The 11,594-nt window shown below is 41.5% G+C and overlaps 1 long non-coding RNA gene across 1 annotated transcript in view; it reads right to left on the bottom strand.

The window, feature by feature from the left end:
• Nucleotides 1-1,591: 1,591 nt before the first annotated feature.
• The window catches only part of LOC105996369, a 51,407-nt gene continuing 41,404 nt past the window's right edge, over nt 1,592-11,594 (bottom strand). Inside the window, exon 4 of the long non-coding RNA XR_001175603.1 lies at nt 1,592-1,861. This is a non-coding gene — a long non-coding RNA (uncharacterized LOC105996369). The remainder of the gene's footprint in view (nt 1,862-11,594) is intronic.

Below are 11,594 nucleotides of genomic sequence, written 5' to 3'. Positions count from 1 at the left end.
GAGTCCTTTGGAAAACGCTGAGGCTTTTTTTTTGTTTTGTTTTGTTCTGGCAGGGAGTCGGCACAGTGGTACATTCTGTACACAGTGATTCCAACATCGTTTTAATCATCCCCCCATTCCTCTACTGCTGTGGGGCCCAGGCCTGCACTAGTTACAGGTTATTTTGGGACCTGAGCAGTAGATCACATCATTGAGCTCCCAAAGCCTTTGAAATGGTCCCACACACTCACAGCTCAGCAGTGAGCCTGAGACTCCCACAGAATGAGGGCATCCCTTCTTCAGCTCTCTTTTCTGTCATTCTTCCCAGACTCTCCTGCCTCTATGAGCCCTTTGCTGTGTTTTCCTGAATAGATATGATTGGATGTCTAAGTGTGGTCATACATACCTTTAAAGGTGTACATGACTTATTATTGAGTTGTAAGGACTCTTCCTGTATGCTGGATACAGGAGAGCAATATATTTACCCGATAAGGAGACAAAAGACCCACGTTCTGTAGTATCCTGGCTAGCAAGGTCTCCATGGTTCTTCTTCTTCTTCTTCTTCTTCTTCTTCTTTTTTTTTTTTTTTTTTACTGTCTGTACCCAGTCCACGCAAGAGCAAATCTAAAGAGTGAGGGCACAGAAATCAAAAGACCTTAGCCAACAGAATAGTACTTAGAAAGGGCCATTGAAGTGGGTAGAGACAACTCATTTTTGGTGAATGGCCCCTGCCCCACATATAACTAGGAAAGGTCCCACTTGCATGACAGAGGAATAGGATCACGATTTAACCTGATTCTATTAGAGTCTGTCATTTTGTGGCTCTGTCCTTCTTTAGCTCCACCACCCTAAGTTTTGTGCTACCATCTTAAAATACTTGAGATAAACGACTTACAAGGAAGAAAGGTTTCTTTTGGTTCAGAGGTCCATGACCAGGCCATGGTCACTTGACCCTGCAGCTTTGGGCTCAGGACTGTGATACAGAATATCTGAACAGGTCAAATGACACAGGAGGTCTGTTCTCCTCATGGTGGCAGGAAAGCAAAGAGACAGGAAGGGGCTGAGGTCCAGGTATCCATTCAAGGACATGCCCACCATGACCCAGATTCTTTCTGCTAGGTCCTACCATGGGCTGGGGTCAAGCCTTCAACACCAGGCTTTTGCAGGGTAAATTCCAGATCCAAACTCTAGCAGTGGCTTGTGTTTGCAACTTGGTAAGAAGCTGGCTCCAGAAATGTAAGCCTTCTAGGAGAGTGAGTGAGAAGTGTGGAGGCGGGCTCCTTGGCAACATGAATCTGTCTCTTGGTGAAAGAACTCCCTGCTTGACTGAGCCTCGGCTGCTGGCATCCCCTCCTGCTCCAGCTGAACAGGAAATGTATTTCACTCAGCCCCAGCCTCCCAAATGTGCCTAGTGGACAGTGGCAAGATGTGCCTGAATGGTCAGAAGAAACAAACATTGAATGGGCTGGCCAGTGGACAGATGAATAAATACTATGGTGGCCAAATTCTGCCATACATACATTATCCTAATTAGAAATAGTGACTCACACACACCCTCTCTCAGTGATTGGTCATTTCCTGGGAAAAGAAAGAAAGAAAGTCATTGACAAACTCACAGCAAAGAGAATTTAATAAGACAGTCCAGTTTGATAGTAGCTGAAGAAATAGTTTTGGAATATTTTTGGTGCCCTTTTAGGGAAATTAGTTCCCCACCCCCACCCCCAGAGAGCTTTCTTATAAACTAGTTGCCTGTCCTCACCATGAGGAAAGATTTGAAAGTCTTCACATTCCTGCCACTTCACATCATCTACTTCCTATTTGTTCACAGGCAGATGATTTGCAGAATCCCTGGGTATCAAGGTATCATTTCTTCATCCTTGACCTAGTGAAGACAAGAAGAAAGCAGCAATCAGGAAATCTGAACCACCTCACTCTTGCCAATGTTATCAAAGTGGCATTCTCCCGTAGTTGCTTTATGAACTTACTGTGAAGGATTTATAATTGTATTTATAGTTGTTGTTTTCATGTGAAATCCTAATGGGAAAAAAGGAAGCATTCACGTTAGAGGAAGCAAGGATGCTCTTGTAATCATGGGAGGAGGCCATTGCGGTTCTGAGTGGGAAAAACTAACCTAGCTTCCACTTTGAAAATTCTCCTATTTACAAAAAAAAAAAAAATCTGGCTGGTAGCCTGACCTGGGATTGTGCCAGAAAGTAGGCAGACAAGGAAAAGGCAGTGAGTGGAAGCCAATTAATTAGTCAATCAAAAAGTATTTATAGAAGTCTCTAGGTATATGGAAGTGTGCTGTCCTCAGTGGGGGGATGCTTGGAAGAAGGAGATATGACCCTAGATCCTGGAAAGCTTGTAAGTCAGCTCCTTTGGAAGTAAAGCCTACATTTGCTAACAGAAAGGAAGGCACAGGATGTGTTTTAATTGGAAAATGAGCCTTACAGATGCTGAGAATGTAATCCAGACAACTAGGCTGTTATTCTGGTTTATCACAATTTTGATCAGTGGCCTGGAGGTGTCAAATATTCAATTTAGCTCTAAGAACTGTTTTTTATAACTGACCAGACTGAACTAGGTGACTGCTTACCACATCCTTCCCAACTGAGCAGGAGCTTCTTTGGGGGGAGGGATAAAGAAGGTGTTTTTCTAAAAATAGTCCAACTGAGATTTTGCTTATATCCTTTCTGGATACCATTAAAAAAACAAAAAGGAGTCAGCTGGGTGCTGGTGGCTCCTGACTGTAATCCTAGCTACTCAGGAGGCTGAGATCTGAGAGTTGTAGTTCAAAGTCTGTGAGACTCTTTATCTCCAACTAACCACTAAAAAGAGGTGGGGCTGTGGCACACGTGGTAGAGTGCTAGCCTTGCTCAAAAAAAAAAAAAAAAAAGCATAGGAGTCATTGTAAAAATGTTTACGAAGACAATAGTTGATTTTTAAAAGCAAATTACATAGTAAAACATTCATTTTATAGTAATAAAGACTTAGGAACTTGTGGTTAGAAATGTTGGCAAGAAAAGATGTTATAGGAAATGGTCAGGGGAAATTTCAAACTTCATTAAACCTATAGGTTATTGCTTCCAATACTGCATTTTTAAGGTAAATTTACATATTTTTCATGTCCTAAAAATAACTATGGCAAAAATCTATTTGTCAGAGGATTGAATAGAAATAAGCTTGAATTCAAGGTTTTCAGTATGTCTCAGTATGGAATACTTCTCAACTTTCAGGTTGGTGTCACATAGGTAGCGCATAAGCATGCTAATGTGCGGAAGTGATGTAAGGTTTGTTAGTCTGTCCACAATTTTAAAGCTTAATTGTTTTCTGATTTTTAAGACATAAGTCTGTAATGGATTTAAACGTCTTATTTGTAGTATAATGAAATGTTTACAGAAAGATAACTTTTTCATTAAAATATTTATTTATTTTCAGTCATGGGGCTTGAACTCTGGGCTTTGGCATTGTCCTTGTGCTCTTCAGCTCAAGACAAGTGCTCCTACCACTTGAGCCACAGCACCACTTCCGGTTTTCTAGTGATTTGTTGGAGATAAGAGTCTCACAAAGTTTCCTGCCCTGGCTGGCTTTGAACCCTGATCCTCAGATCTCAGCCTCCTGAGTAGCTAGTATTACAGGCATGAGCCACAGGCGCTTGGCTTCTTTAAAATATTTTTTAGGAAAAAAAAAAAAGAAATGTTGACAAGATAAGTAAATGGACAGGAGAAAAACACTTTAAAACAATGAGTCTTTTCCAGTGACCAGACTTTCTTGATGTGTGCTTACCATCTCAAATACTGTAACTATTGCTACTGAAAGCCAAGTGACATGGAATAGCTTTCTACCACTAGCCTACCTATTTACTACAACTGTTGCACACTTGAGTTGTCTTTTATACTTCACCAAAAGGCTGTATATAGATAGTAACATCGCAGAGCAAAACAAAATTCAACCTTTATCCATCAGTCCCCCCACTTAATAAGAGCGAGGTACAAATCCAGGTGTAGGTGATTGCAAAGCCATGGCCTCTCTGTACTACACCAGATTAAGATGAGTCTAATCTCTAGGACCTTAAAAAGTGTCCTTTTTTTGCAGGGTGAGGCAGGGAGAATGGTTGTGAAAAAGATAGAAATGATGTCTCCTTTAGTGCTTTACATCTTCTGTTGTGGGCATAACCCTGGACGTTGGACACTACTATTGGGCACTAACTATCTGTACTTAGTGAATGCATTTTACAAAGCAAGCAATGAGCCCAGGCACTAGTGGCTCACACTGAGTACAGGGGACTGTGATCTGAGGAACACAGTGCAAGCTAGCTTAAACAGGAAAGTCTATGAAACTCTTTTCTCCAATTAAGCATCAGAAAACTGCAAGTGACGCTGTGGCTCAAAGTGGCAGAGTGCTAGCCTTGAGCGGAAAAAGCTTAGGGGACAACACCCAGGCCCCAAGTTCAAGCCCTACAACCACCAACAACAACAAAAAGAGCAATGAAGTAAACAATTCTAAAACAAAAATAACCATATTTTCTCCCAGGAAATTATGTTCTTGATTCCAAGACGCCTTTCTTATTAAAGACAGTAGATGAGAGAGCATTATTGACTATTTCCTTTTCTAAATGTATGAAATATCTTAAAAAGAATAGGTTTATAGACCCTGCCAGAGACAAAAAAGGCTAGTCTTGTCTTTCCTACGTCTTTTTTACATCTCTTGAAAATCATTTATAAAGAAAAAAGATGGACAACAATGCATGTGATCATAAGGTTCAAACACTGGAACACAGCTGGGCATAGAAGTACATGCCTGTAATCTACAGCATGCAGGGAGCTAGGGTAAGAGATCAAAACCAAGCCTAGTCTATATAGCTAGGGGGAAAAAAGCCAAAACTTTCTTCAGATAAGAAAACATAGGTAACACAAAAGGATCAAGAAGCAGAATTGCTTTGGGCTTCTTACCATCAAAACAGGAAGTTCAAAGGACTGTGGCCTCAGTACCTTTACACTTGTGAGGAAAACTTCCAGCCTGGAATTCTGTATTCAGCCAAACTTCCAATCAAGTGTGAGAACATAATAAAGGGAGTTTCAGATTGCAGGTCAAATAAATTGACTTTTCCTGAACTTTTTTTTCTCCCCCAAAGAAGATTCTCTTTCCAGAGTCCAGGAAAACAGGTGACATAACAGGAGAAGGAGGAAAGGAAATTCAGGTTTGGAGGAGTGGCTCATGTGGCAGTACACCTGCCTTGGAAACACAAGGACGTCAGTTCAAATCCCAATGCCTCCAAAAAGAGAGGAAAAGAGATGTAGGGGGAAGGAAGGAGAGAAAGAGAAGTCCCTAGAATGAAGGTGACCATAAATTCCAGATCACAGAGGAGCAGCAGACCCAGGAGTCATGGTGTAGATGGGAGAAAAAAAATCTTCTGATAAAATACATCTGAAAAGAAACACTAATAGAATTCCAAACTCCTTTGGCTCTATTGAATCGAGATTCACACAATGAGAGGAAGAATTTGAAGCTGAGTCATTTTTAAGTACATAGAGAATTGAGGAGCTGAGCATAATAGCTTTAGGAAAACAGGTATTGCAAGAGAAATGGCAAATCATCAGTATGTCTCATGACTCAGATGTGAGTACTCCTAATTACGTGAGCCTTGAATATCCATCCCATAAATTAGAAGTCTATAGGAAAGAAGGAAGGAACAGAAAGGAGAGCTCAGATCTGAGGTGGTGATGATTGGAAAGCAAACAATTTACCCTCACCTTTGAGTGGGAAGTTGGTGCATAATGCCAGCAATGGACGAAGAATAAGACACAAAGGTGTGCTGTTTGGAGATAAGGCGGGGATTACCAAAAGAGACAGCTAAAGAAGCTGAAAATGGTTGAGTCATTTGGGGAGATTGAATTTAGGAGCTGATCTTTGCTTAGATGAGGGACAGTGCCCAGGTCCTGAGTTAAAGCCAAAAGAGAGGGAGAGGCTAGGTCGGTGCCAAAAACTAAAAGAAAGAATATTCAATGTTTTTAACATGAAAAAAATAGTAACTTTAAGAAACTGTGTTTAACCTGATTTAAGCATAATAGATACATGTCTAAATACCATGTGACACCCCATTATTGTGTATAATTTTTTTTTGTTGGTCTTGGAGCTTGAACTGTGGGCCTAGGCACTGTCCCTGAGCTCTTCAGCGAAAGGCTAGCACTCTACCACTTTGAACCACCACTTCTGGTTTTCTGGTGGTTAACTGGAGATAGTCTCACGAACTTTCCTGCCCAGGCTGGCTTCAAACCATGATCCTCAGATCTCCAACAAAAACAAACTGGCAAGTGGAACTGTGACACAAAGTGGTTGGGGCTAGCTTTGAGCAAGAGAGTCCAGGGACAGCGCCCAGGTCCTGAGTTCAAGCCCCATAACTGATAAAAACAAAATAAAATTAAAAAAAAAGTAGAGTAGCTACTACTAAAGGGCTGGTAAGGGAAGGATGAGGGGGAGATAGAGGGAGATTGGATGGGGACTGGGGACAGAGGGGTGGGAGTTAGATACCAAGAATTAGCACAGAAGAGAAGGATACACAGCCTCTAAATGCAAAGAGACCATAAATGTATAAAGCAATGGAAGTGCTAGTCATTCAGAATTGTCATTACACACCCTTGAGGGATCACATTATATCCTCTGAATATGTACTATTATTATAGATCAATTCAAAAGATAAACTAGCGCCAAGCACAGTGGTTCATATCTGTAATTCTAGCCACTCCAAAGTCTGTGATCTGAGGACTGAAGTTCAAAGCACAGCCCAGGCAGAAAAGTCTGTGAGATTCTTATCTCCAGTTAACCCCCAGAAAGCCAGAAGTGAAGTTGTGGTTCAAGTGATTGAGTGCTAGTTTTGAGCAAAATGGCTGAGAGACAGTGCTCAGGCCCTGAGTTCAAGCCCCAGGACCAACACCAAAAAGAAAAACCAAAAGGATAAACTAGCATGAAAAAGGAAAGATGTGAGTAAAATTCAAATTTTAAAAATAACAATAATGTCACACAGGAATGGCTATACTTCTCATTATAAGGCAACTCAAAAGAGACACTCAAAAGTAAATATAATACAAGGAATCAGGTTAATGTCATAGAGATTCTTAAAACAGCTCGCTAGGGGAAAGATTGAGAGAACAGAAGATACTATATGAAAGGAAACGTACTCATTACCTGACTCAGGTAATTGTAATCCCTCTGTAGATCACCTTTATAATAACAATTAATATAAACTAACTTAAAAAAGAAAAAAAGAATTCCTACATGAAGGAAAAAACAGATCTCTGGGAAGATGAAATTGTGAGATGCTAGGTCCTTCCTCTTTTTCCTTACACACACACACACACACACACACACACACACACACACACACCTCTGGTTCTTAGACTACTTGCTGTCCAGCCATCATGCCTTATCCCTCAGTGTAGCTCCTGACCCACATATAGCTCTGTGGGTCCACCAACGCAGTCCTTTCTCTGACTGTGCTATTTGTATTTGCTTTGACTATCCAATGTGCTTTCTCAACTTGATTCTTTTTCTTGTTTTTGCAGGGGCAGGGGGATGCTTAACTGGGATTTGATCTCGGGGCTTCATGCTTACTAGGCAGGCATTTTTCCACTTGAGTAACACCTCCAATCTTTGTTTTTTGCTTTAGCTACTTTCCAGTGAGGTCTCTTGCTTTGTGCCTATGGCTGGTCTCACACCTGTGCCTGCTGTATAGCTGGAACTTATTTTGCCCAAGCTGGCCTAGAATTCCAATCCTCCCAATTCCCAGTTCCTAAATATCTTGGATTATCAGCATGGGTTGCCCATGCCCAGTCACAACCTAATTCTTAATTTCCAGCTCCTGTCAAAATTTAAGTCCACTGTAAAAAGTTAAAGCAAAAGAGACCACCTGGCAAAAATTTGGAGAATGTACAATCTGTCTTTCCTCATTCTTGAGGGCCAGGATAGCAACTGAGGGCCTGTGTGGGGACAGGCAGACAGACAGACAGAAAGACAGAGTATGTAAAAGAGCACATGAAAAAAGAATATGTTGAGAGCCTAGAAATCTCAGACCCCATCAGTCACTCTGGGAATGCAAACATGATACTTTCTTTCTTTTATTATTCAGCTTCTCTTAGAAACTGTTTTAAAATTGTAAACCCAGAGGCATCAGCAGCTTTCCAGTGTGTGTGTGTGTGTGTGTGTGTGTGTGTGTGTGCGTGCGCGCGCGCGCGTGTGTGTGTGTGTGTCTCTCTCTCTCTATATATATATATATAGTGTGTGTGTGTGTGTGTGTGTGTGTGTGTCCTGTGATGAGCTGTATTTATATCTTTAGAGACTACAGAATGACTTGAGTCCTGTTGGTGATGATTTTAACCTGCAGTGACATCCAAGTCCCTTGGGAACTACATTCCATAGCAATTACAGACTCACTCAGGCTGACTTTCAACATATGGAGCCCTTGCTATGAGATAATGTAACTTGGGATCTTGTCAGGAGACTGATAAAGCCACAGTCAGAGAAGTCAGTCCTGGATGTGCAAAACCACAGTGCAAACCCATCCCCCCCCCATCCTGCTGGAGTGGCAGGGGGCTTCAGTGGGGGGTGGAGCTAATGCAGCCTGCTAACAATGCAAACACTCTTTTTTTTTTCTATCATAGACTAGGTCTGTGGTGGTTAACATTTGGCAAGTTGAGTAACAGAGAACAGAGATAACTGTGAACAGATGGACAACTATTAAAAGATTTGAGGGGCTTTCATCATGTCTCAAATGGCCTTCAACCCACCTACATGATACCCAGTTCCCTGGCAAAAAGATTATGTAAAGGATTCAATTAAATTTCTCCTTCCTTTTTGTTTTTTTTTCTCCTGTCTTCATTTGCGATGGAATCAAAAGCTCTGACGTGAAGAGGAAAAGAATAGATGAGAAACTTCTAATTTTGCATCCCCTTGGGATTAGATGCTGATTTCAGCTGTGCTGAGAACCTGCTCCATAGTTTGGCAGAGTTGGAGGAGAAGGTTTTTCCAAAATAGACGGGGTGCTCTGCCTCCATCTCTGACGACTGGCATGCGGATGCAAAATTACAGAGATGGATGCATACACTGATGCATTTAGCCTTGCTTTGGGGAAAGAAAAACCACAGTGGTCTGCCATCATTGTATCTAAAATATCTGGCTCCCTGAAGAAATATAAAATATGCATACATGTCAGAACACTGAAACTTAGCCGTGTACTATGGCAGCAATGTGTCTGAATCCCAAACTTGCTATTCCTCCTTTGCCCAGAATGATGATGATTTGAAAGTTCTTTAGTGTGAAAAGTCACCATGGGCACTGATTCAGGCAAGACATGTTTTATTTTCTTTGGAGCAACAGACGCATTTTGCCAAAGTCAATCCAAAGCAGAAATGGCCAGGTTTATGATGCTTATAAATGTTGGTTCTTGTGAACAGGACCAAAAGTCTTAGCAGCTTCCATTCCTCAAAGGAATGTAAAATAAATTCTAGGACCAGTCATTTAAAGGGATTGACCTACACAGTATCTACAAAGTATAAAGATGGATACCCACCCACCCCCAACTTCTCTTCTGTCCTTCCCTTCACCTTTCTTTCCCTTTCCTTGCTCTTCCCCCTTTCTCCTCTCCCACATTATGTCAGTACTAGGGCTGCAATTTTTGCCCTCATGCTCTTGTGTAGCTTTTTTACCCAAGACTGCTACTCTTCCACTCCAGCCACGCCTCCACTTCCTGCTTTCTTTTGCTGGTTTATTGATAGTAGTCTCTCAGATTTGTCTGCCTGGCTGGTTTCAAACCAGTCATCAGATCTCAGCCTCCTGAGTAGTTAGGATTATAGTTATGAGCCATCGGCACCTGGTTATCCCCAATCTCTTAACCAGCAAGAATCTTGAGTTCCTGGAGATACTATCTTGAAAGTCCAGCCCATCTAACACTAAATGTCACCTAAAAACAACCAGCAGCTTTACACAAGGACAACACCTATTGAGCTGAAGAGCTGAGGGACAGCGCCCAGGCCCAGAGTTCAAGCCCCATGACCGACCAAAAAAAAAAAAAAGTCCAACCCAAAGGTGATGTTAGGGAAATGAACCCTAAGATATGTATTCAAATGTTTTTTTTTCTTTCATGTGATTGTTTCTAACACATTTATAAGATTATTTCTTTGTTGCTTTGTATGTCCCTCCCCCACAGTATAACCCCTGCTTTCACTGTATTTGATGTCAGTATAATTTGTGGAGGGGAAGGGGAAAAACAAATCGTTTAAATAGGGATACAGGTGGACCCATTGCAACAATGAGATGTACAAGTCGTTATGTCGAAAACGAACTTTATAACTTTGGTGGGGGGGAGGGAGGGAGAAAGGGGGAGGGGAGGATTGAGGGGGGCGGGAGAAGAATGGGAAGGGGAAACAAAGGAGGAGGCTACAATGCTTGATAAGAAATGTACTCATTATCTTGCTCATGTAATTGTAACCCCTCTGTACAGTATTTTCACAATTAAAAGAAAAAAGTCCAATCCAACCATTCAGAATCACTTTCAAATAGCTGAGCAACAGAAAAAAAAGGAACAATCTGATCATAACAGTTAATGCTCAGGGTGATTCCCCTCCCTGTTTGCAGATCGATGCATAGCTTTCTAAACTCACAGTTCTTTGCTGGGCTGGGTGTCTTATAATTGAGTAAATGAAGATTATTATTGGTTTCAAAGTCCCCTAGGGACTACACTTTAACAGAAAGAATTGTTGAAAATAGTTAATGTGCTTCCCCCATTTAGCTTAGCAGGATAAAAGTAGTCAATATAAATTTGGAGTTAGTGTTTGTGGGTTGTTAAGTAAGTGCCATATGTAAATGTCATCCTCTGACACACCGAAGCATTTGAGCTGGCTCCTGGAAGGGATGGGGAGGGAGTTAATACTTGTGTCTCTGATACAGTGCTCATGTTTACTTTGTTTCAAAGTTACTGAATTGAGTAAAACTAAGCTCAATCCAATTTGCTTTTGTTCCAAGTTTTATATTCTTTCTGCATTTCATGCATGTTTCCTGATGGGGAAAAGTGATTTTTCAGGTGGTTCAAGCAATTTTGAGCAATAATTTGCTTGTTTGTTTGGTAATTATGGGGTTTGAACCCAGGGCCTCATGCTCACTAGACAGGTGCTCTACCACTTAGCCATGTTTCCAGCTCTTTCCTGCTCTGGTGCTTCTTTGTTTTTATTTTTGTTTGGGGTGTGTGTGTGTGTGTGTGTGTGTGTGTGTGTGTGTGTGTATGTGCCTGTCCTGGGGCTTGAACTTGGTACCTATGTGTTGTCTCTGAGCTTTCGTGCTCAAGGCTAGCCACCTACCACTTGAGCTACAACTCCACATCTAGCTTTTTGGTGGTTAATTGGAGATAAAAGTCTCATGGACTTTCCTGCCTGAGCTGGCTTCAAACCCTGATATTCAGATCTCAACCTCCTGAGTAGCTAAGATTATAGACATGAACCACCAGTGCTCGGCTGTTTTCAAGATAGGATGTAACTTCTTGCTCAAGTACACACCTGGACTATAATCTGCCTATTTTAGGCTTCTGGGTAGATGGACATGGGTGACGCCATTGAGATAGAGTCTCA

The sequence above is a fragment of the Dipodomys ordii genome, unplaced genomic scaffold, assembly GCF_000151885.1.
Source record: "Dipodomys ordii isolate 6190 unplaced genomic scaffold, Dord_2.0 Scaffold130, whole genome shotgun sequence".
NCBI lineage: Eukaryota > Metazoa > Chordata > Mammalia > Rodentia > Heteromyidae > Dipodomys > Dipodomys ordii.
The sequence above is the reverse complement of the archived record's forward strand: the minus strand, read 5'-3'. Positions and strand labels throughout refer to the sequence as shown.